This window comes from Schistocerca serialis, unplaced genomic scaffold (assembly GCF_023864345.2).
Source record: "Schistocerca serialis cubense isolate TAMUIC-IGC-003099 unplaced genomic scaffold, iqSchSeri2.2 HiC_scaffold_336, whole genome shotgun sequence".
NCBI lineage: Eukaryota > Metazoa > Arthropoda > Insecta > Orthoptera > Acrididae > Schistocerca > Schistocerca serialis.
In genome coordinates this window covers 1-20,597 of record NW_026047907.1, presented here as the reverse complement: position 1 = coordinate 20,597, position 20,597 = coordinate 1, and the positions used below count along the sequence as shown (strand labels likewise).

At 50.5% G+C, this 20,597-nt stretch overlaps 36 non-coding genes across 36 annotated transcripts; all 36 read right to left on the bottom strand.

The window, feature by feature from the left end:
* Nucleotides 1–126: 126 nt before the first annotated feature.
* Trnas-cga (transfer RNA serine (anticodon CGA)) lies at nucleotides 127–208 on the bottom strand. The gene has a single exon. It is a non-coding gene; the product is annotated as a tRNA-Ser (tRNA).
* A 138-nt stretch (nucleotides 209–346) lies between these two features.
* Trnak-uuu (transfer RNA lysine (anticodon UUU)) lies at nucleotides 347–419 on the bottom strand. Its single transcript has one exon. It is a non-coding gene; the product is annotated as a tRNA-Lys (tRNA).
* Nucleotides 420–958: 539 nt separating this feature from the next.
* On the bottom strand, nucleotides 959–1,031 carry Trnaf-gaa (transfer RNA phenylalanine (anticodon GAA)). Its single transcript has one exon. It is a non-coding gene; the product is annotated as a tRNA-Phe (tRNA).
* Nucleotides 1,032–1,642: 611 nt separating this feature from the next.
* On the bottom strand, nucleotides 1,643–1,724 carry Trnas-uga (transfer RNA serine (anticodon UGA)). The gene has a single exon. It is a non-coding gene; the product is annotated as a tRNA-Ser (tRNA).
* A 691-nt stretch (nucleotides 1,725–2,415) lies between these two features.
* Nucleotides 2,416–2,497, bottom strand: Trnas-cga (transfer RNA serine (anticodon CGA)). The gene has a single exon. It is a non-coding gene; the product is annotated as a tRNA-Ser (tRNA).
* A 138-nt stretch (nucleotides 2,498–2,635) lies between these two features.
* On the bottom strand, nucleotides 2,636–2,708 carry Trnak-uuu (transfer RNA lysine (anticodon UUU)). Its single transcript has one exon. It is a non-coding gene; the product is annotated as a tRNA-Lys (tRNA).
* Nucleotides 2,709–3,247: 539 nt separating this feature from the next.
* On the bottom strand, nucleotides 3,248–3,320 carry Trnaf-gaa (transfer RNA phenylalanine (anticodon GAA)). Its single transcript has one exon. It is a non-coding gene; the product is annotated as a tRNA-Phe (tRNA).
* A 611-nt stretch (nucleotides 3,321–3,931) lies between these two features.
* Trnas-uga (transfer RNA serine (anticodon UGA)) lies at nucleotides 3,932–4,013 on the bottom strand. The gene has a single exon. It is a non-coding gene; the product is annotated as a tRNA-Ser (tRNA).
* Nucleotides 4,014–4,704: 691 nt separating this feature from the next.
* Nucleotides 4,705–4,786, bottom strand: Trnas-cga (transfer RNA serine (anticodon CGA)). The gene has a single exon. It is a non-coding gene; the product is annotated as a tRNA-Ser (tRNA).
* A 138-nt stretch (nucleotides 4,787–4,924) lies between these two features.
* On the bottom strand, nucleotides 4,925–4,997 carry Trnak-uuu (transfer RNA lysine (anticodon UUU)). The gene has a single exon. It is a non-coding gene; the product is annotated as a tRNA-Lys (tRNA).
* A 539-nt stretch (nucleotides 4,998–5,536) lies between these two features.
* On the bottom strand, nucleotides 5,537–5,609 carry Trnaf-gaa (transfer RNA phenylalanine (anticodon GAA)). The gene has a single exon. It is a non-coding gene; the product is annotated as a tRNA-Phe (tRNA).
* A 611-nt stretch (nucleotides 5,610–6,220) lies between these two features.
* Trnas-uga (transfer RNA serine (anticodon UGA)) lies at nucleotides 6,221–6,302 on the bottom strand. Its single transcript has one exon. It is a non-coding gene; the product is annotated as a tRNA-Ser (tRNA).
* A 691-nt stretch (nucleotides 6,303–6,993) lies between these two features.
* Nucleotides 6,994–7,075, bottom strand: Trnas-cga (transfer RNA serine (anticodon CGA)). The gene has a single exon. It is a non-coding gene; the product is annotated as a tRNA-Ser (tRNA).
* Nucleotides 7,076–7,213: 138 nt separating this feature from the next.
* On the bottom strand, nucleotides 7,214–7,286 carry Trnak-uuu (transfer RNA lysine (anticodon UUU)). The gene has a single exon. It is a non-coding gene; the product is annotated as a tRNA-Lys (tRNA).
* A 539-nt stretch (nucleotides 7,287–7,825) lies between these two features.
* Trnaf-gaa (transfer RNA phenylalanine (anticodon GAA)) lies at nucleotides 7,826–7,898 on the bottom strand. The gene has a single exon. It is a non-coding gene; the product is annotated as a tRNA-Phe (tRNA).
* Nucleotides 7,899–8,509: 611 nt separating this feature from the next.
* On the bottom strand, nucleotides 8,510–8,591 carry Trnas-uga (transfer RNA serine (anticodon UGA)). The gene has a single exon. It is a non-coding gene; the product is annotated as a tRNA-Ser (tRNA).
* Nucleotides 8,592–9,282: 691 nt separating this feature from the next.
* On the bottom strand, nucleotides 9,283–9,364 carry Trnas-cga (transfer RNA serine (anticodon CGA)). The gene has a single exon. It is a non-coding gene; the product is annotated as a tRNA-Ser (tRNA).
* Nucleotides 9,365–9,502: 138 nt separating this feature from the next.
* Trnak-uuu (transfer RNA lysine (anticodon UUU)) lies at nucleotides 9,503–9,575 on the bottom strand. Its single transcript has one exon. It is a non-coding gene; the product is annotated as a tRNA-Lys (tRNA).
* Nucleotides 9,576–10,114: 539 nt separating this feature from the next.
* On the bottom strand, nucleotides 10,115–10,187 carry Trnaf-gaa (transfer RNA phenylalanine (anticodon GAA)). The gene has a single exon. It is a non-coding gene; the product is annotated as a tRNA-Phe (tRNA).
* A 611-nt stretch (nucleotides 10,188–10,798) lies between these two features.
* Trnas-uga (transfer RNA serine (anticodon UGA)) lies at nucleotides 10,799–10,880 on the bottom strand. Its single transcript has one exon. It is a non-coding gene; the product is annotated as a tRNA-Ser (tRNA).
* Nucleotides 10,881–11,571: 691 nt separating this feature from the next.
* Trnas-cga (transfer RNA serine (anticodon CGA)) lies at nucleotides 11,572–11,653 on the bottom strand. The gene has a single exon. It is a non-coding gene; the product is annotated as a tRNA-Ser (tRNA).
* Nucleotides 11,654–11,791: 138 nt separating this feature from the next.
* On the bottom strand, nucleotides 11,792–11,864 carry Trnak-uuu (transfer RNA lysine (anticodon UUU)). Its single transcript has one exon. It is a non-coding gene; the product is annotated as a tRNA-Lys (tRNA).
* Nucleotides 11,865–12,403: 539 nt separating this feature from the next.
* Nucleotides 12,404–12,476, bottom strand: Trnaf-gaa (transfer RNA phenylalanine (anticodon GAA)). Its single transcript has one exon. It is a non-coding gene; the product is annotated as a tRNA-Phe (tRNA).
* A 611-nt stretch (nucleotides 12,477–13,087) lies between these two features.
* Trnas-uga (transfer RNA serine (anticodon UGA)) lies at nucleotides 13,088–13,169 on the bottom strand. Its single transcript has one exon. It is a non-coding gene; the product is annotated as a tRNA-Ser (tRNA).
* A 691-nt stretch (nucleotides 13,170–13,860) lies between these two features.
* On the bottom strand, nucleotides 13,861–13,942 carry Trnas-cga (transfer RNA serine (anticodon CGA)). Its single transcript has one exon. It is a non-coding gene; the product is annotated as a tRNA-Ser (tRNA).
* A 138-nt stretch (nucleotides 13,943–14,080) lies between these two features.
* Trnak-uuu (transfer RNA lysine (anticodon UUU)) lies at nucleotides 14,081–14,153 on the bottom strand. Its single transcript has one exon. It is a non-coding gene; the product is annotated as a tRNA-Lys (tRNA).
* Nucleotides 14,154–14,692: 539 nt separating this feature from the next.
* On the bottom strand, nucleotides 14,693–14,765 carry Trnaf-gaa (transfer RNA phenylalanine (anticodon GAA)). The gene has a single exon. It is a non-coding gene; the product is annotated as a tRNA-Phe (tRNA).
* A 611-nt stretch (nucleotides 14,766–15,376) lies between these two features.
* Nucleotides 15,377–15,458, bottom strand: Trnas-uga (transfer RNA serine (anticodon UGA)). The gene has a single exon. It is a non-coding gene; the product is annotated as a tRNA-Ser (tRNA).
* A 691-nt stretch (nucleotides 15,459–16,149) lies between these two features.
* Nucleotides 16,150–16,231, bottom strand: Trnas-cga (transfer RNA serine (anticodon CGA)). Its single transcript has one exon. It is a non-coding gene; the product is annotated as a tRNA-Ser (tRNA).
* Nucleotides 16,232–16,369: 138 nt separating this feature from the next.
* On the bottom strand, nucleotides 16,370–16,442 carry Trnak-uuu (transfer RNA lysine (anticodon UUU)). Its single transcript has one exon. It is a non-coding gene; the product is annotated as a tRNA-Lys (tRNA).
* A 539-nt stretch (nucleotides 16,443–16,981) lies between these two features.
* On the bottom strand, nucleotides 16,982–17,054 carry Trnaf-gaa (transfer RNA phenylalanine (anticodon GAA)). The gene has a single exon. It is a non-coding gene; the product is annotated as a tRNA-Phe (tRNA).
* A 611-nt stretch (nucleotides 17,055–17,665) lies between these two features.
* On the bottom strand, nucleotides 17,666–17,747 carry Trnas-uga (transfer RNA serine (anticodon UGA)). The gene has a single exon. It is a non-coding gene; the product is annotated as a tRNA-Ser (tRNA).
* A 691-nt stretch (nucleotides 17,748–18,438) lies between these two features.
* Nucleotides 18,439–18,520, bottom strand: Trnas-cga (transfer RNA serine (anticodon CGA)). The gene has a single exon. It is a non-coding gene; the product is annotated as a tRNA-Ser (tRNA).
* Nucleotides 18,521–18,658: 138 nt separating this feature from the next.
* On the bottom strand, nucleotides 18,659–18,731 carry Trnak-uuu (transfer RNA lysine (anticodon UUU)). Its single transcript has one exon. It is a non-coding gene; the product is annotated as a tRNA-Lys (tRNA).
* Nucleotides 18,732–19,270: 539 nt separating this feature from the next.
* Trnaf-gaa (transfer RNA phenylalanine (anticodon GAA)) lies at nucleotides 19,271–19,343 on the bottom strand. Its single transcript has one exon. It is a non-coding gene; the product is annotated as a tRNA-Phe (tRNA).
* A 611-nt stretch (nucleotides 19,344–19,954) lies between these two features.
* Trnas-uga (transfer RNA serine (anticodon UGA)) lies at nucleotides 19,955–20,036 on the bottom strand. Its single transcript has one exon. It is a non-coding gene; the product is annotated as a tRNA-Ser (tRNA).
* Nucleotides 20,037–20,597: the final 561 nt, after the last annotated feature.

Here is a 20,597-nt window from a genome sequence, read left to right as displayed (position 1 = left end):
GAAACTCAGTATTCTTAAACGGAAACTTTCGTCTTGTTGAGAATGGCGTCACTGGTTTGCACCCGCATTCGCCCACGCATGTCACATGTGTGCGAAAATTTTTGCTCCTCTTTACGCAAAATCGCACGCAGCCGGTAGGATTCGAACCTACGCTCCCAGAGGGAATCTGATTTCGAGTCAGACGCCTTAACCACTCGGCCACGACTGCTGGTAGCGCGGTGTTGTCCCGACACATGCAACTGCTACCGTTTAAAGCACTGTGGTGTCAGAAAACGGCGTAGCTTCATTATTTTCCGTAGCGTTTCCACCGCTACCAGACGAATCGCTACCAAAGTATTAAAATTTCCGCCCGGACAGGGACTTGAACCCTGGACCCTTAGGTTAAAAGCCTAATGCTCTACCGACTGAGCTATCCGGGCTCACACGACGCTGTGATACCTCTCACGATGCACAACTATACATTGACTCATGTCGTTTACTGTTGTGCAATCGCTGCATGGGGCCGTTACTAATAAAACGTCGCCTAAATGCTGTCTGCAGACTTATCGCACTAAGCTCGTAACACACTATCGAAGACTGCTGACACACGATGCAACAACAAATTGCAGGAGTCGTTGCGTCTCATACGTTGGAGCAGAGAATTTACATATTTTGTCGACACTCACTGGGCAATTGGAAAATTCGCAAGCATTTCGAATGCAATGTTTCCCACGTTTTCGCTCGTTTCACGGTTCCGTTGAAAACGTTCTTCACCACCTGACACAGAAAAAGGAACGCAGTCGGTAGGACTTTTTTGATTCTTTTGCTTCTAAGGGAGTTAGTTGTCTAGTGAGTTCCTCTTATGGCATGCACTAGACAACCAGAACAGCTACAGGAGAGAGTCATTTTTGTTGTCAGCGGTAGTTGCATTATCACCAACGCAGAGCCATTCCATTGGCGTCGCATCAAAACGAATACCTGCCGAAACCCGGGATCGAACCAGGGACCTTTAGATCTTCAGTCTAACGCTCTCCCAACTGAGCTATTTCGGCTGACATTGAACGTTCCTGTTTGCATGTGTTTGTTAACCTCTGCCTCGTTGCCAATTTCACAGTCACCTTCGTCTGATAAGACACAGGGACGCTGAAAGGCGAGCAGCCGATGCAGTGAAGTCCCACACACATTTCTTCTGCTTCCATCATCGTAACAAGCAAACATGTCGACTCGACTCGTGTAATATTCACTTCGCTGACTTCACGTGACGCCGCGCTGGCGCTAGAAAACCCGTGCTATATCGATGCCAGGGGCAACTCGTGTGCAGAGAACGAGACACAAGAAGGAGTTAGCCTCTCCACCGTATGAGAGGCAGTATCTAGGAGATACACACGGTAAAACATTCGACTTGCGTTAGCTCATCAATTGCTACACGTCATCGTCTGCAAGCTAAGATGGACACATCTGCACTGCCCAGTGAGGCGACACTTGTACTAACACCCGGTGGGCGGCTGTGAGACGAGGAGATGAGCTGCGGCTTCTGAGCGCGACTGTAACGCTGCGCCCTGGATCAAATAACACTGCACATTGCTGGTGACGCGCGTGTTTAGTAGTGACGCAACTGCTAGGATGCAGCTGAACGTCCATCTTTTGAGAGCGAGAAAATTTTCGCAGTCGGCAGGACTCGAACCTACGCTCCCAGAGGGAATCTGATTTCAAGTCAGACGCCTTAACCACTCGGCCACGACTGCCGGTGGCAGAAGCGACTCCCGACAAGTGGAACCGCCGTCTTTAGAAGCAATCTGATGGCAGAAAGCGGCGTGGCGTCACTCTTTTCTGTAGGGTTTCCATTAGCCGTTACGACAGTGTGTTAATTTTCGCCTGGCGGGGGTTTGAGCCCGGGACCCTTTGGTTGAAGGTCTAGCGCTCTACCGACTGAGCTGTCCGGTCCCTCGGCCGAGCGTTGTGGTGCATGCTACATGGTGTGCGAGTGATTCGCGTGTTGTAATTACTGGCTTATGGCTCCAATGGCGACTTCACCGACTTCCCACTGACGCACCGCTGACGCTAGTTTTGTGTCGTCTTAAAACGATGGACATACCTCCAAGCAGCTGCGAGATCTTAAGAAAAGAAACGCTGCACCACTGCCTTTGCCGCACTCGAATGATTGAATTGCGATTCTTAAAAAGAAATGAATGTTCGCTCTGTCCTACACTTTCGAGCACATCTGTGTACTCACGATCTCAGCGACGGCTTTCTGCAGTCCCAGCGTCAGTGCGAGGTGAACCGATGGCCACAGTAAGCAGCGGTCGTCGCGAAACTCAGTATTCTTAAACGGAAACTTTCGTCTTGTTGAGAATGGCGTCACTGGTTTGCACCCGCATTCGCCCACGCATGTCACATGTGTGCGAAAATTTTTGCTCCTCTTTACGCAAAATCGCACGCAGCCGGTAGGATTCGAACCTACGCTCCCAGAGGGAATCTGATTTCGAGTCAGACGCCTTAACCACTCGGCCACGACTGCTGGTAGCGCGGTGTTGTCCCGACACATGCAACTGCTACCGTTTAAAGCACTGTGGTGTCAGAAAACGGCGTAGCTTCATTATTTTCCGTAGCGTTTCCACCGCTACCAGACGAATCGCTACCAAAGTATTAAAATTTCCGCCCGGACAGGGACTTGAACCCTGGACCCTTAGGTTAAAAGCCTAATGCTCTACCGACTGAGCTATCCGGGCTCACACGACGCTGTGATACCTCTCACGATGCACAACTATACATTGACTCATGTCGTTTACTGTTGTGCAATCGCTGCATGGGGCCGTTACTAATAAAACGTCGCCTAAATGCTGTCTGCAGACTTATCGCACTAAGCTCGTAACACACTATCGAAGACTGCTGACACACGATGCAACAACAAATTGCAGGAGTCGTTGCGTCTCATACGTTGGAGCAGAGAATTTACATATTTTGTCGACACTCACTGGGCAATTGGAAAATTCGCAAGCATTTCGAATGCAATGTTTCCCACGTTTTCGCTCGTTTCACGGTTCCGTTGAAAACGTTCTTCACCACCTGACACAGAAAAAGGAACGCAGTCGGTAGGACTTTTTTGATTCTTTTGCTTCTAAGGGAGTTAGTTGTCTAGTGAGTTCCTCTTATGGCATGCACTAGACAACCAGAACAGCTACAGGAGAGAGTCATTTTTGTTGTCAGCGGTAGTTGCATTATCACCAACGCAGAGCCATTCCATTGGCGTCGCATCAAAACGAATACCTGCCGAAACCCGGGATCGAACCAGGGACCTTTAGATCTTCAGTCTAACGCTCTCCCAACTGAGCTATTTCGGCTGACATTGAACGTTCCTGTTTGCATGTGTTTGTTAACCTCTGCCTCGTTGCCAATTTCACAGTCACCTTCGTCTGATAAGACACAGGGACGCTGAAAGGCGAGCAGCCGATGCAGTGAAGTCCCACACACATTTCTTCTGCTTCCATCATCGTAACAAGCAAACATGTCGACTCGACTCGTGTAATATTCACTTCGCTGACTTCACGTGACGCCGCGCTGGCGCTAGAAAACCCGTGCTATATCGATGCCAGGGGCAACTCGTGTGCAGAGAACGAGACACAAGAAGGAGTGAGCCTCTCCACCGTATGAGAGGCAGTATCTAGGAGATACACACGGTAAAACATTCGACTTGCGTTAGCTCATCAATTGCTACACGTCATCGTCTGCAAGCTAAGATGGACACATCTGCACTGCCCAGTGAGGCGACACTTGTACTAACACCCGGTGGGCGGCTGTGAGACGAGGAGATGAGCTGCGGCTTCTGAGCGCGACTGTAACGCTGCGCCCTGGATCAAATAACACTGCACATTGCTGGTGACGCGCGTGTTTAGTAGTGACGCAACTGCTAGGATGCAGCTGAACGTCCATCTTTTGAGAGCGAGAAAATTTTCGCAGTCGGCAGGACTCGAACCTACGCTCCCAGAGGGAATCTGATTTCAAGTCAGACGCCTTAACCACTCGGCCACGACTGCCGGTGGCAGAAGCGACTCCCGACAAGTGGAACCGCCGTCTTTAGAAGCAATCTGATGGCAGAAAGCGGCGTGGCGTCACTCTTTTCTGTAGGGTTTCCATTAGCCGTTACGACAGTGTGTTAATTTTCGCCTGGCGGGGGTTTGAGCCCGGGACCCTTTGGTTGAAGGTCTAGCGCTCTACCGACTGAGCTGTCCGGTCCCTCGGCCGAGCGTTGTGGTGCATGCTACATGGTGTGCGAGTGATTCGCGTGTTGTAATTACTGGCTTATGGCTCCAATGGCGACTTCACCGACTTCCCACTGACGCACCGCTGACGCTAGTTTTGTGTCGTCTTAAAACGATGGACATACCTCCAAGCAGCTGCGAGATCTTAAGAAAAGAAACGCTGCACCACTGCCTTTGCCGCACTCGAATGATTGAATTGCGATTCTTAAAAAGAAATGAATGTTCGCTCTGTCCTACACTTTCGAGCACATCTGTGTACTCACGATCTCAGCGACGGCTTTCTGCAGTCCCAGCGTCAGTGCGAGGTGAACCGATGGCCACAGTAAGCAGCGGTCGTCGCGAAACTCAGTATTCTTAAACGGAAACTTTCGTCTTGTTGAGAATGGCGTCACTGGTTTGCACCCGCATTCGCCCACGCATGTCACATGTGTGCGAAAATTTTTGCTCCTCTTTACGCAAAATCGCACGCAGCCGGTAGGATTCGAACCTACGCTCCCAGAGGGAATCTGATTTCGAGTCAGACGCCTTAACCACTCGGCCACGACTGCTGGTAGCGCGGTGTTGTCCCGACACATGCAACTGCTACCGTTTAAAGCACTGTGGTGTCAGAAAACGGCGTAGCTTCATTATTTTCCGTAGCGTTTCCACCGCTACCAGACGAATCGCTACCAAAGTATTAAAATTTCCGCCCGGACAGGGACTTGAACCCTGGACCCTTAGGTTAAAAGCCTAATGCTCTACCGACTGAGCTATCCGGGCTCACACGACGCTGTGATACCTCTCACGATGCACAACTATACATTGACTCATGTCGTTTACTGTTGTGCAATCGCTGCATGGGGCCGTTACTAATAAAACGTCGCCTAAATGCTGTCTGCAGACTTATCGCACTAAGCTCGTAACACACTATCGAAGACTGCTGACACACGATGCAACAACAAATTGCAGGAGTCGTTGCGTCTCATACGTTGGAGCAGAGAATTTACATATTTTGTCGACACTCACTGGGCAATTGGAAAATTCGCAAGCATTTCGAATGCAATGTTTCCCACGTTTTCGCTCGTTTCACGGTTCCGTTGAAAACGTTCTTCACCACCTGACACAGAAAAAGGAACGCAGTCGGTAGGACTTTTTTGATTCTTTTGCTTCTAAGGGAGTTAGTTGTCTAGTGAGTTCCTCTTATGGCATGCACTAGACAACCAGAACAGCTACAGGAGAGAGTCATTTTTGTTGTCAGCGGTAGTTGCATTATCACCAACGCAGAGCCATTCCATTGGCGTCGCATCAAAACGAATACCTGCCGAAACCCGGGATCGAACCAGGGACCTTTAGATCTTCAGTCTAACGCTCTCCCAACTGAGCTATTTCGGCTGACATTGAACGTTCCTGTTTGCATGTGTTTGTTAACCTCTGCCTCGTTGCCAATTTCACAGTCACCTTCGTCTGATAAGACACAGGGACGCTGAAAGGCGAGCAGCCGATGCAGTGAAGTCCCACACACATTTCTTCTGCTTCCATCATCGTAACAAGCAAACATGTCGACTCGACTCGTGTAATATTCACTTCGCTGACTTCACGTGACGCCGCGCTGGCGCTAGAAAACCCGTGCTATATCGATGCCAGGGGCAACTCGTGTGCAGAGAACGAGACACAAGAAGGAGTGAGCCTCTCCACCGTATGAGAGGCAGTATCTAGGAGATACACACGGTAAAACATTCGACTTGCGTTAGCTCATCAATTGCTACACGTCATCGTCTGCAAGCTAAGATGGACACATCTGCACTGCCCAGTGAGGCGACACTTGTACTAACACCCGGTGGGCGGCTGTGAGACGAGGAGATGAGCTGCGGCTTCTGAGCGCGACTGTAACGCTGCGCCCTGGATCAAATAACACTGCACATTGCTGGTGACGCGCGTGTTTAGTAGTGACGCAACTGCTAGGATGCAGCTGAACGTCCATCTTTTGAGAGCGAGAAAATTTTCGCAGTCGGCAGGACTCGAACCTACGCTCCCAGAGGGAATCTGATTTCAAGTCAGACGCCTTAACCACTCGGCCACGACTGCCGGTGGCAGAAGCGACTCCCGACAAGTGGAACCGCCGTCTTTAGAAGCAATCTGATGGCAGAAAGCGGCGTGGCGTCACTCTTTTCTGTAGGGTTTCCATTAGCCGTTACGACAGTGTGTTAATTTTCGCCTGGCGGGGGTTTGAGCCCGGGACCCTTTGGTTGAAGGTCTAGCGCTCTACCGACTGAGCTGTCCGGTCCCTCGGCCGAGCGTTGTGGTGCATGCTACATGGTGTGCGAGTGATTCGCGTGTTGTAATTACTGGCTTATGGCTCCAATGGCGACTTCACCGACTTCCCACTGACGCACCGCTGACGCTAGTTTTGTGTCGTCTTAAAACGATGGACATACCTCCAAGCAGCTGCGAGATCTTAAGAAAAGAAACGCTGCACCACTGCCTTTGCCGCACTCGAATGATTGAATTGCGATTCTTAAAAAGAAATGAATGTTCGCTCTGTCCTACACTTTCGAGCACATCTGTGTACTCACGATCTCAGCGACGGCTTTCTGCAGTCCCAGCGTCAGTGCGAGGTGAACCGATGGCCACAGTAAGCAGCGGTCGTCGCGAAACTCAGTATTCTTAAACGGAAACTTTCGTCTTGTTGAGAATGGCGTCACTGGTTTGCACCCGCATTCGCCCACGCATGTCACATGTGTGCGAAAATTTTTGCTCCTCTTTACGCAAAATCGCACGCAGCCGGTAGGATTCGAACCTACGCTCCCAGAGGGAATCTGATTTCGAGTCAGACGCCTTAACCACTCGGCCACGACTGCTGGTAGCGCGGTGTTGTCCCGACACATGCAACTGCTACCGTTTAAAGCACTGTGGTGTCAGAAAACGGCGTAGCTTCATTATTTTCCGTAGCGTTTCCACCGCTACCAGACGAATCGCTACCAAAGTATTAAAATTTCCGCCCGGACAGGGACTTGAACCCTGGACCCTTAGGTTAAAAGCCTAATGCTCTACCGACTGAGCTATCCGGGCTCACACGACGCTGTGATACCTCTCACGATGCACAACTATACATTGACTCATGTCGTTTACTGTTGTGCAATCGCTGCATGGGGCCGTTACTAATAAAACGTCGCCTAAATGCTGTCTGCAGACTTATCGCACTAAGCTCGTAACACACTATCGAAGACTGCTGACACACGATGCAACAACAAATTGCAGGAGTCGTTGCGTCTCATACGTTGGAGCAGAGAATTTACATATTTTGTCGACACTCACTGGGCAATTGGAAAATTCGCAAGCATTTCGAATGCAATGTTTCCCACGTTTTCGCTCGTTTCACGGTTCCGTTGAAAACGTTCTTCACCACCTGACACAGAAAAAGGAACGCAGTCGGTAGGACTTTTTTGATTCTTTTGCTTCTAAGGGAGTTAGTTGTCTAGTGAGTTCCTCTTATGGCATGCACTAGACAACCAGAACAGCTACAGGAGAGAGTCATTTTTGTTGTCAGCGGTAGTTGCATTATCACCAACGCAGAGCCATTCCATTGGCGTCGCATCAAAACGAATACCTGCCGAAACCCGGGATCGAACCAGGGACCTTTAGATCTTCAGTCTAACGCTCTCCCAACTGAGCTATTTCGGCTGACATTGAACGTTCCTGTTTGCATGTGTTTGTTAACCTCTGCCTCGTTGCCAATTTCACAGTCACCTTCGTCTGATAAGACACAGGGACGCTGAAAGGCGAGCAGCCGATGCAGTGAAGTCCCACACACATTTCTTCTGCTTCCATCATCGTAACAAGCAAACATGTCGACTCGACTCGTGTAATATTCACTTCGCTGACTTCACGTGACGCCGCGCTGGCGCTAGAAAACCCGTGCTATATCGATGCCAGGGGCAACTCGTGTGCAGAGAACGAGACACAAGAAGGAGTGAGCCTCTCCACCGTATGAGAGGCAGTATCTAGGAGATACACACGGTAAAACATTCGACTTGCGTTAGCTCATCAATTGCTACACGTCATCGTCTGCAAGCTAAGATGGACACATCTGCACTGCCCAGTGAGGCGACACTTGTACTAACACCCGGTGGGCGGCTGTGAGACGAGGAGATGAGCTGCGGCTTCTGAGCGCGACTGTAACGCTGCGCCCTGGATCAAATAACACTGCACATTGCTGGTGACGCGCGTGTTTAGTAGTGACGCAACTGCTAGGATGCAGCTGAACGTCCATCTTTTGAGAGCGAGAAAATTTTCGCAGTCGGCAGGACTCGAACCTACGCTCCCAGAGGGAATCTGATTTCAAGTCAGACGCCTTAACCACTCGGCCACGACTGCCGGTGGCAGAAGCGACTCCCGACAAGTGGAACCGCCGTCTTTAGAAGCAATCTGATGGCAGAAAGCGGCGTGGCGTCACTCTTTTCTGTAGGGTTTCCATTAGCCGTTACGACAGTGTGTTAATTTTCGCCTGGCGGGGGTTTGAGCCCGGGACCCTTTGGTTGAAGGTCTAGCGCTCTACCGACTGAGCTGTCCGGTCCCTCGGCCGAGCGTTGTGGTGCATGCTACATGGTGTGCGAGTGATTCGCGTGTTGTAATTACTGGCTTATGGCTCCAATGGCGACTTCACCGACTTCCCACTGACGCACCGCTGACGCTAGTTTTGTGTCGTCTTAAAACGATGGACATACCTCCAAGCAGCTGCGAGATCTTAAGAAAAGAAACGCTGCACCACTGCCTTTGCCGCACTCGAATGATTGAATTGCGATTCTTAAAAAGAAATGAATGTTCGCTCTGTCCTACACTTTCGAGCACATCTGTGTACTCACGATCTCAGCGACGGCTTTCTGCAGTCCCAGCGTCAGTGCGAGGTGAACCGATGGCCACAGTAAGCAGCGGTCGTCGCGAAACTCAGTATTCTTAAACGGAAACTTTCGTCTTGTTGAGAATGGCGTCACTGGTTTGCACCCGCATTCGCCCACGCATGTCACATGTGTGCGAAAATTTTTGCTCCTCTTTACGCAAAATCGCACGCAGCCGGTAGGATTCGAACCTACGCTCCCAGAGGGAATCTGATTTCGAGTCAGACGCCTTAACCACTCGGCCACGACTGCTGGTAGCGCGGTGTTGTCCCGACACATGCAACTGCTACCGTTTAAAGCACTGTGGTGTCAGAAAACGGCGTAGCTTCATTATTTTCCGTAGCGTTTCCACCGCTACCAGACGAATCGCTACCAAAGTATTAAAATTTCCGCCCGGACAGGGACTTGAACCCTGGACCCTTAGGTTAAAAGCCTAATGCTCTACCGACTGAGCTATCCGGGCTCACACGACGCTGTGATACCTCTCACGATGCACAACTATACATTGACTCATGTCGTTTACTGTTGTGCAATCGCTGCATGGGGCCGTTACTAATAAAACGTCGCCTAAATGCTGTCTGCAGACTTATCGCACTAAGCTCGTAACACACTATCGAAGACTGCTGACACACGATGCAACAACAAATTGCAGGAGTCGTTGCGTCTCATACGTTGGAGCAGAGAATTTACATATTTTGTCGACACTCACTGGGCAATTGGAAAATTCGCAAGCATTTCGAATGCAATGTTTCCCACGTTTTCGCTCGTTTCACGGTTCCGTTGAAAACGTTCTTCACCACCTGACACAGAAAAAGGAACGCAGTCGGTAGGACTTTTTTGATTCTTTTGCTTCTAAGGGAGTTAGTTGTCTAGTGAGTTCCTCTTATGGCATGCACTAGACAACCAGAACAGCTACAGGAGAGAGTCATTTTTGTTGTCAGCGGTAGTTGCATTATCACCAACGCAGAGCCATTCCATTGGCGTCGCATCAAAACGAATACCTGCCGAAACCCGGGATCGAACCAGGGACCTTTAGATCTTCAGTCTAACGCTCTCCCAACTGAGCTATTTCGGCTGACATTGAACGTTCCTGTTTGCATGTGTTTGTTAACCTCTGCCTCGTTGCCAATTTCACAGTCACCTTCGTCTGATAAGACACAGGGACGCTGAAAGGCGAGCAGCCGATGCAGTGAAGTCCCACACACATTTCTTCTGCTTCCATCATCGTAACAAGCAAACATGTCGACTCGACTCGTGTAATATTCACTTCGCTGACTTCACGTGACGCCGCGCTGGCGCTAGAAAACCCGTGCTATATCGATGCCAGGGGCAACTCGTGTGCAGAGAACGAGACACAAGAAGGAGTGAGCCTCTCCACCGTATGAGAGGCAGTATCTAGGAGATACACACGGTAAAACATTCGACTTGCGTTAGCTCATCAATTGCTACACGTCATCGTCTGCAAGCTAAGATGGACACATCTGCACTGCCCAGTGAGGCGACACTTGTACTAACACCCGGTGGGCGGCTGTGAGACGAGGAGATGAGCTGCGGCTTCTGAGCGCGACTGTAACGCTGCGCCCTGGATCAAATAACACTGCACATTGCTGGTGACGCGCGTGTTTAGTAGTGACGCAACTGCTAGGATGCAGCTGAACGTCCATCTTTTGAGAGCGAGAAAATTTTCGCAGTCGGCAGGACTCGAACCTACGCTCCCAGAGGGAATCTGATTTCAAGTCAGACGCCTTAACCACTCGGCCACGACTGCCGGTGGCAGAAGCGACTCCCGACAAGTGGAACCGCCGTCTTTAGAAGCAATCTGATGGCAGAAAGCGGCGTGGCGTCACTCTTTTCTGTAGGGTTTCCATTAGCCGTTACGACAGTGTGTTAATTTTCGCCTGGCGGGGGTTTGAGCCCGGGACCCTTTGGTTGAAGGTCTAGCGCTCTACCGACTGAGCTGTCCGGTCCCTCGGCCGAGCGTTGTGGTGCATGCTACATGGTGTGCGAGTGATTCGCGTGTTGTAATTACTGGCTTATGGCTCCAATGGCGACTTCACCGACTTCCCACTGACGCACCGCTGACGCTAGTTTTGTGTCGTCTTAAAACGATGGACATACCTCCAAGCAGCTGCGAGATCTTAAGAAAAGAAACGCTGCACCACTGCCTTTGCCGCACTCGAATGATTGAATTGCGATTCTTAAAAAGAAATGAATGTTCGCTCTGTCCTACACTTTCGAGCACATCTGTGTACTCACGATCTCAGCGACGGCTTTCTGCAGTCCCAGCGTCAGTGCGAGGTGAACCGATGGCCACAGTAAGCAGCGGTCGTCGCGAAACTCAGTATTCTTAAACGGAAACTTTCGTCTTGTTGAGAATGGCGTCACTGGTTTGCACCCGCATTCGCCCACGCATGTCACATGTGTGCGAAAATTTTTGCTCCTCTTTACGCAAAATCGCACGCAGCCGGTAGGATTCGAACCTACGCTCCCAGAGGGAATCTGATTTCGAGTCAGACGCCTTAACCACTCGGCCACGACTGCTGGTAGCGCGGTGTTGTCCCGACACATGCAACTGCTACCGTTTAAAGCACTGTGGTGTCAGAAAACGGCGTAGCTTCATTATTTTCCGTAGCGTTTCCACCGCTACCAGACGAATCGCTACCAAAGTATTAAAATTTCCGCCCGGACAGGGACTTGAACCCTGGACCCTTAGGTTAAAAGCCTAATGCTCTACCGACTGAGCTATCCGGGCTCACACGACGCTGTGATACCTCTCACGATGCACAACTATACATTGACTCATGTCGTTTACTGTTGTGCAATCGCTGCATGGGGCCGTTACTAATAAAACGTCGCCTAAATGCTGTCTGCAGACTTATCGCACTAAGCTCGTAACACACTATCGAAGACTGCTGACACACGATGCAACAACAAATTGCAGGAGTCGTTGCGTCTCATACGTTGGAGCAGAGAATTTACATATTTTGTCGACACTCACTGGGCAATTGGAAAATTCGCAAGCATTTCGAATGCAATGTTTCCCACGTTTTCGCTCGTTTCACGGTTCCGTTGAAAACGTTCTTCACCACCTGACACAGAAAAAGGAACGCAGTCGGTAGGACTTTTTTGATTCTTTTGCTTCTAAGGGAGTTAGTTGTCTAGTGAGTTCCTCTTATGGCATGCACTAGACAACCAGAACAGCTACAGGAGAGAGTCATTTTTGTTGTCAGCGGTAGTTGCATTATCACCAACGCAGAGCCATTCCATTGGCGTCGCATCAAAACGAATACCTGCCGAAACCCGGGATCGAACCAGGGACCTTTAGATCTTCAGTCTAACGCTCTCCCAACTGAGCTATTTCGGCTGACATTGAACGTTCCTGTTTGCATGTGTTTGTTAACCTCTGCCTCGTTGCCAATTTCACAGTCACCTTCGTCTGATAAGACACAGGGACGCTGAAAGGCGAGCAGCCGATGCAGTGAAGTCCCACACACATTTCTTCTGCTTCCATCATCGTAACAAGCAAACATGTCGACTCGACTCGTGTAATATTCACTTCGCTGACTTCACGTGACGCCGCGCTGGCGCTAGAAAACCCGTGCTATATCGATGCCAGGGGCAACTCGTGTGCAGAGAACGAGACACAAGAAGGAGTGAGCCTCTCCACCGTATGAGAGGCAGTATCTAGGAGATACACACGGTAAAACATTCGACTTGCGTTAGCTCATCAATTGCTACACGTCATCGTCTGCAAGCTAAGATGGACACATCTGCACTGCCCAGTGAGGCGACACTTGTACTAACACCCGGTGGGCGGCTGTGAGACGAGGAGATGAGCTGCGGCTTCTGAGCGCGACTGTAACGCTGCGCCCTGGATCAAATAACACTGCACATTGCTGGTGACGCGCGTGTTTAGTAGTGACGCAACTGCTAGGATGCAGCTGAACGTCCATCTTTTGAGAGCGAGAAAATTTTCGCAGTCGGCAGGACTCGAACCTACGCTCCCAGAGGGAATCTGATTTCAAGTCAGACGCCTTAACCACTCGGCCACGACTGCCGGTGGCAGAAGCGACTCCCGACAAGTGGAACCGCCGTCTTTAGAAGCAATCTGATGGCAGAAAGCGGCGTGGCGTCACTCTTTTCTGTAGGGTTTCCATTAGCCGTTACGACAGTGTGTTAATTTTCGCCTGGCGGGGGTTTGAGCCCGGGACCCTTTGGTTGAAGGTCTAGCGCTCTACCGACTGAGCTGTCCGGTCCCTCGGCCGAGCGTTGTGGTGCATGCTACATGGTGTGCGAGTGATTCGCGTGTTGTAATTACTGGCTTATGGCTCCAATGGCGACTTCACCGACTTCCCACTGACGCACCGCTGACGCTAGTTTTGTGTCGTCTTAAAACGATGGACATACCTCCAAGCAGCTGCGAGATCTTAAGAAAAGAAACGCTGCACCACTGCCTTTGCCGCACTCGAATGATTGAATTGCGATTCTTAAAAAGAAATGAATGTTCGCTCTGTCCTACACTTTCGAGCACATCTGTGTACTCACGATCTCAGCGACGGCTTTCTGCAGTCCCAGCGTCAGTGCGAGGTGAACCGATGGCCACAGTAAGCAGCGGTCGTCGCGAAACTCAGTATTCTTAAACGGAAACTTTCGTCTTGTTGAGAATGGCGTCACTGGTTTGCACCCGCATTCGCCCACGCATGTCACATGTGTGCGAAAATTTTTGCTCCTCTTTACGCAAAATCGCACGCAGCCGGTAGGATTCGAACCTACGCTCCCAGAGGGAATCTGATTTCGAGTCAGACGCCTTAACCACTCGGCCACGACTGCTGGTAGCGCGGTGTTGTCCCGACACATGCAACTGCTACCGTTTAAAGCACTGTGGTGTCAGAAAACGGCGTAGCTTCATTATTTTCCGTAGCGTTTCCACCGCTACCAGACGAATCGCTACCAAAGTATTAAAATTTCCGCCCGGACAGGGACTTGAACCCTGGACCCTTAGGTTAAAAGCCTAATGCTCTACCGACTGAGCTATCCGGGCTCACACGACGCTGTGATACCTCTCACGATGCACAACTATACATTGACTCATGTCGTTTACTGTTGTGCAATCGCTGCATGGGGCCGTTACTAATAAAACGTCGCCTAAATGCTGTCTGCAGACTTATCGCACTAAGCTCGTAACACACTATCGAAGACTGCTGACACACGATGCAACAACAAATTGCAGGAGTCGTTGCGTCTCATACGTTGGAGCAGAGAATTTACATATTTTGTCGACACTCACTGGGCAATTGGAAAATTCGCAAGCATTTCGAATGCAATGTTTCCCACGTTTTCGCTCGTTTCACGGTTCCGTTGAAAACGTTCTTCACCACCTGACACAGAAAAAGGAACGCAGTCGGTAGGACTTTTTTGATTCTTTTGCTTCTAAGGGAGTTAGTTGTCTAGTGAGTTCCTCTTATGGCATGCACTAGACAACCAGAACAGCTACAGGAGAGAGTCATTTTTGTTGTCAGCGGTAGTTGCATTATCACCAACGCAGAGCCATTCCATTGGCGTCGCATCAAAACGAATACCTGCCGAAACCCGGGATCGAACCAGGGACCTTTAGATCTTCAGTCTAACGCTCTCCCAACTGAGCTATTTCGGCTGACATTGAACGTTCCTGTTTGCATGTGTTTGTTAACCTCTGCCTCGTTGCCAATTTCACAGTCACCTTCGTCTGATAAGACACAGGGACGCTGAAAGGCGAGCAGCCGATGCAGTGAAGTCCCACACACATTTCTTCTGCTTCCATCATCGTAACAAGCAAACATGTCGACTCGACTCGTGTAATATTCACTTCGCTGACTTCACGTGACGCCGCGCTGGCGCTAGAAAACCCGTGCTATATCGATGCCAGGGGCAACTCGTGTGCAGAGAACGAGACACAAGAAGGAGTGAGCCTCTCCACCGTATGAGAGGCAGTATCTAGGAGATACACACGGTAAAACATTCGACTTGCGTTAGCTCATCAATTGCTACACGTCATCGTCTGCAAGCTAAGATGGACACATCTGCACTGCCCAGTGAGGCGACACTTGTACTAACACCCGGTGGGCGGCTGTGAGACGAGGAGATGAGCTGCGGCTTCTGAGCGCGACTGTAACGCTGCGCCCTGGATCAAATAACACTGCACATTGCTGGTGACGCGCGTGTTTAGTAGTGACGCAACTGCTAGGATGCAGCTGAACGTCCATCTTTTGAGAGCGAGAAAATTTTCGCAGTCGGCAGGACTCGAACCTACGCTCCCAGAGGGAATCTGATTTCAAGTCAGACGCCTTAACCACTCGGCCACGACTGCCGGTGGCAGAAGCGACTCCCGACAAGTGGAACCGCCGTCTTTAGAAGCAATCTGATGGCAGAAAGCGGCGTGGCGTCACTCTTTTCTGTAGGGTTTCCATTAGCCGTTACGACAGTGTGTTAATTTTCGCCTGGCGGGGGTTTGAGCCCGGGACCCTTTGGTTGAAGGTCTAGCGCTCTACCGACTGAGCTGTCCGGTCCCTCGGCCGAGCGTTGTGGTGCATGCTACATGGTGTGCGAGTGATTCGCGTGTTGTAATTACTGGCTTATGGCTCCAATGGCGACTTCACCGACTTCCCACTGACGCACCGCTGACGCTAGTTTTGTGTCGTCTTAAAACGATGGACATACCTCCAAGCAGCTGCGAGATCTTAAGAAAAGAAACGCTGCACCACTGCCTTTGCCGCACTCGAATGATTGAATTGCGATTCTTAAAAAGAAATGAATGTTCGCTCTGTCCTACACTTTCGAGCACATCTGTGTACTCACGATCTCAGCGACGGCTTTCTGCAGTCCCAGCGTCAGTGCGAGGTGAACCGATGGCCACAGTAAGCAGCGGTCGTCGCGAAACTCAGTATTCTTAAACGGAAACTTTCGTCTTGTTGAGAATGGCGTCACTGGTTTGCACCCGCATTCGCCCACGCATGTCACATGTGTGCGAAAATTTTTGCTCCTCTTTACGCAAAATCGCACGCAGCCGGTAGGATTCGAACCTACGCTCCCAGAGGGAATCTGATTTCGAGTCAGACGCCTTAACCACTCGGCCACGACTGCTGGTAGCGCGGTGTTGTCCCGACACATGCAACTGCTACCGTTTAAAGCACTGTGGTGTCAGAAAACGGCGTAGCTTCATTATTTTCCGTAGCGTTTCCACCGCTACCAGACGAATCGCTACCAAAGTATTAAAATTTCCGCCCGGACAGGGACTTGAACCCTGGACCCTTAGGTTAAAAGCCTAATGCTCTACCGACTGAGCTATCCGGGCTCACACGACGCTGTGATACCTCTCACGATGCACAACTATACATTGACTCATGTCGTTTACTGTTGTGCAATCGCTGCATGGGGCCGTTACTAATAAAACGTCGCCTAAATGCTGTCTGCAGACTTATCGCACTAAGCTCGTAACACACTATCGAAGACTGCTGACACACGATGCAACAACAAATTGCAGGAGTCGTTGCGTCTCATACGTTGGAGCAGAGAATTTACATATTTTGTCGACACTCACTGGGCAATTGGAAAATTCGCAAGCATTTCGAATGCAATGTTTCCCACGTTTTCGCTCGTTTCACGGTTCCGTTGAAAACGTTCTTCACCACCTGACACAGAAAAAGGAACGCAGTCGGTAGGACTTTTTTGATTCTTTTGCTTCTAAGGGAGTTAGTTGTCTAGTGAGTTCCTCTTATGGCATGCACTAGACAACCAGAACAGCTACAGGAGAGAGTCATTTTTGTTGTCAGCGGTAGTTGCATTATCACCAACGCAGAGCCATTCCATTGGCGTCGCATCAAAACGAATACCTGCCGAAACCCGGGATCGAACCAGGGACCTTTAGATCTTCAGTCTAACGCTCTCCCAACTGAGCTATTTCGGCTGACATTGAACGTTCCTGTTTGCATGTGTTTGTTAACCTCTGCCTCGTTGCCAATTTCACAGTCACCTTCGTCTGATAAGACACAGGGACGCTGAAAGGCGAGCAGCCGATGCAGTGAAGTCCCACACACATTTCTTCTGCTTCCATCATCGTAACAAGCAAACATGTCGACTCGACTCGTGTAATATTCACTTCGCTGACTTCACGTGACGCCGCGCTGGCGCTAGAAAACCCGTGCTATATCGATGCCAGGGGCAACTCGTGTGCAGAGAACGAGACACAAGAAGGAGTGAGCCTCTCCACCGTATGAGAGGCAGTATCTAGGAGATACACACGGTAAAACATTCGACTTGCGTTAGCTCATCAATTGCTACACGTCATCGTCTGCAAGCTAAGATGGACACATCTGCACTGCCCAGTGAGGCGACACTTGTACTAACACCCGGTGGGCGGCTGTGAGACGAGGAGATGAGCTGCGGCTTCTGAGCGCGACTGTAACGCTGCGCCCTGGATCAAATAACACTGCACATTGCTGGTGACGCGCGTGTTTAGTAGTGACGCAACTGCTAGGATGCAGCTGAACGTCCATCTTTTGAGAGCGAGAAAATTTTCGCAGTCGGCAGGACTCGAACCTACGCTCCCAGAGGGAATCTGATTTCAAGTCAGACGCCTTAACCACTCGGCCACGACTGCCGGTGGCAGAAGCGACTCCCGACAAGTGGAACCGCCGTCTTTAGAAGCAATCTGATGGCAGAAAGCGGCGTGGCGTCACTCTTTTCTGTAGGGTTTCCATTAGCCGTTACGACAGTGTGTTAATTTTCGCCTGGCGGGGGTTTGAGCCCGGGACCCTTTGGTTGAAGGTCTAGCGCTCTACCGACTGAGCTGTCCGGTCCCTCGGCCGAGCGTTGTGGTGCATGCTACATGGTGTGCGAGTGATTCGCGTGTTGTAATTACTGGCTTATGGCTCCAATGGCGACTTCACCGACTTCCCACTGACGCACCGCTGACGCTAGTTTTGTGTCGTCTTAAAACGATGGACATACCTCCAAGCAGCTGCGAGATCTTAAGAAAAGAAACGCTGCACCACTGCCTTTGCCGCACTCGAATGATTGAATTGCGATTCTTAAAAAGAAATGAATGTTCGCTCTGTCCTACACTTTCGAGCACATCTGTGTACTCACGATCTCAGCGACGGCTTTCTGCAGTCCCAGCGTCAGTGCGAGGTGAACCGATGGCCACAGTAAGCAGCGGTCGTCGCGAAACTCAGTATTCTTAAACGGAAACTTTCGTCTTGTTGAGAATGGCGTCACTGGTTTGCACCCGCATTCGCCCACGCATGTCACATGTGTGCGAAAATTTTTGCTCCTCTTTACGCAAAATCGCACGCAGCCGGTAGGATTCGAACCTACGCTCCCAGAGGGAATCTGATTTCGAGTCAGACGCCTTAACCACTCGGCCACGACTGCTGGTAGCGCGGTGTTGTCCCGACACATGCAACTGCTACCGTTTAAAGCACTGTGGTGTCAGAAAACGGCGTAGCTTCATTATTTTCCGTAGCGTTTCCACCGCTACCAGACGAATCGCTACCAAAGTATTAAAATTTCCGCCCGGACAGGGACTTGAACCCTGGACCCTTAGGTTAAAAGCCTAATGCTCTACCGACTGAGCTATCCGGGCTCACACGACGCTGTGATACCTCTCACGATGCACAACTATACATTGACTCATGTCGTTTACTGTTGTGCAATCGCTGCATGGGGCCGTTACTAATAAAACGTCGCCTAAATGCTGTCTGCAGACTTATCGCACTAAGCTCGTAACACACTATCGAAGACTGCTGACACACGATGCAACAACAAATTGCAGGAGTCGTTGCGTCTCATACGTTGGAGCAGAGAATTTACATATTTTGTCGACACTCACTGGGCAATTGGAAAATTCGCAAGCATTTCGAATGCAATGTTTCCCACGTTTTCGCTCGTTTCACGGTTCCGTTGAAAACGTTCTTCACCACCTGACACAGAAAAAGGAACGCAGTCGGTAGGACTTTTTTGATTCTTTTGCTTCTAAGGGAGTTAGTTGTCTAGTGAGTTCCTCTTATGGCATGCACTAGACAACCAGAACAGCTACAGGAGAGAGTCATTTTTGTTGTCAGCGGTAGTTGCATTATCACCAACGCAGAGCCATTCCATTGGCGTCGCATCAAAACGAATACCTGCCGAAACCCGGGATCGAACCAGGGACCTTTAGATCTTCAGTCTAACGCTCTCCCAACTGAGCTATTTCGGCTGACATTGAACGTTCCTGTTTGCATGTGTTTGTTAACCTCTGCCTCGTTGCCAATTTCACAGTCACCTTCGTCTGATAAGACACAGGGACGCTGAAAGGCGAGCAGCCGATGCAGTGAAGTCCCACACACATTTCTTCTGCTTCCATCATCGTAACAAGCAAACATGTCGACTCGACTCGTGTAATATTCACTTCGCTGACTTCACGTGACGCCGCGCTGGCGCTAGAAAACCCGTGCTATATCGATGCCAGGGGCAACTCGTGTGCAGAGAACGAGACACAAGAAGGAGTGAGCCTCTCCACCGTATGAGAGGCAGTATCTAGGAGATACACACGGTAAAACATTCGACTTGCGTTAGCTCATCAATTGCTACACGTCATCGTCTGCAAGCTAAGATGGACACATCTGCACTGCCCAGTGAGGCGACACTTGTACTAACACCCGGTGGGCGGCTGTGAGACGAGGAGATGAGCTGCGGCTTCTGAGCGCGACTGTAACGCTGCGCCCTGGATCAAATAACACTGCACATTGCTGGTGACGCGCGTGTTTAGTAGTGACGCAACTGCTAGGATGCAGCTGAACGTCCATCTTTTGAGAGCGAGAAAATTTTCGCAGTCGGCAGGACTCGAACCTACGCTCCCAGAGGGAATCTGATTTCAAGTCAGACGCCTTAACCACTCGGCCACGACTGCCGGTGGCAGAAGCGACTCCCGACAAGTGGAACCGCCGTCTTTAGAAGCAATCTGATGGCAGAAAGCGGCGTGGCGTCACTCTTTTCTGTAGGGTTTCCATTAGCCGTTACGACAGTGTGTTAATTTTCGCCTGGCGGGGGTTTGAGCCCGGGACCCTTTGGTTGAAGGTCTAGCGCTCTACCGACTGAGCTGTCCGGTCCCTCGGCCGAGCGTTGTGGTGCATGCTACATGGTGTGCGAGTGATTCGCGTGTTGTAATTACTGGCTTATGGCTCCAATGGCGACTTCACCGACTTCCCACTGACGCACCGCTGACGCTAGTTTTGTGTCGTCTTAAAACGATGGACATACCTCCAAGCAGCTGCGAGATCTTAAGAAAAGAAACGCTGCACCACTGCCTTTGCCGCACTCGAATGATTGAATTGCGATTCTTAAAAAGAAATGAATGTTCGCTCTGTCCTACACTTTCGAGCACATCTGTGTACTCACGATCTCAGCGACGGCTTTCTGCAGTCCCAGCGTCAGTGCGAGGTGAACCGATGGCCACAGTAAGCAGCGGTCG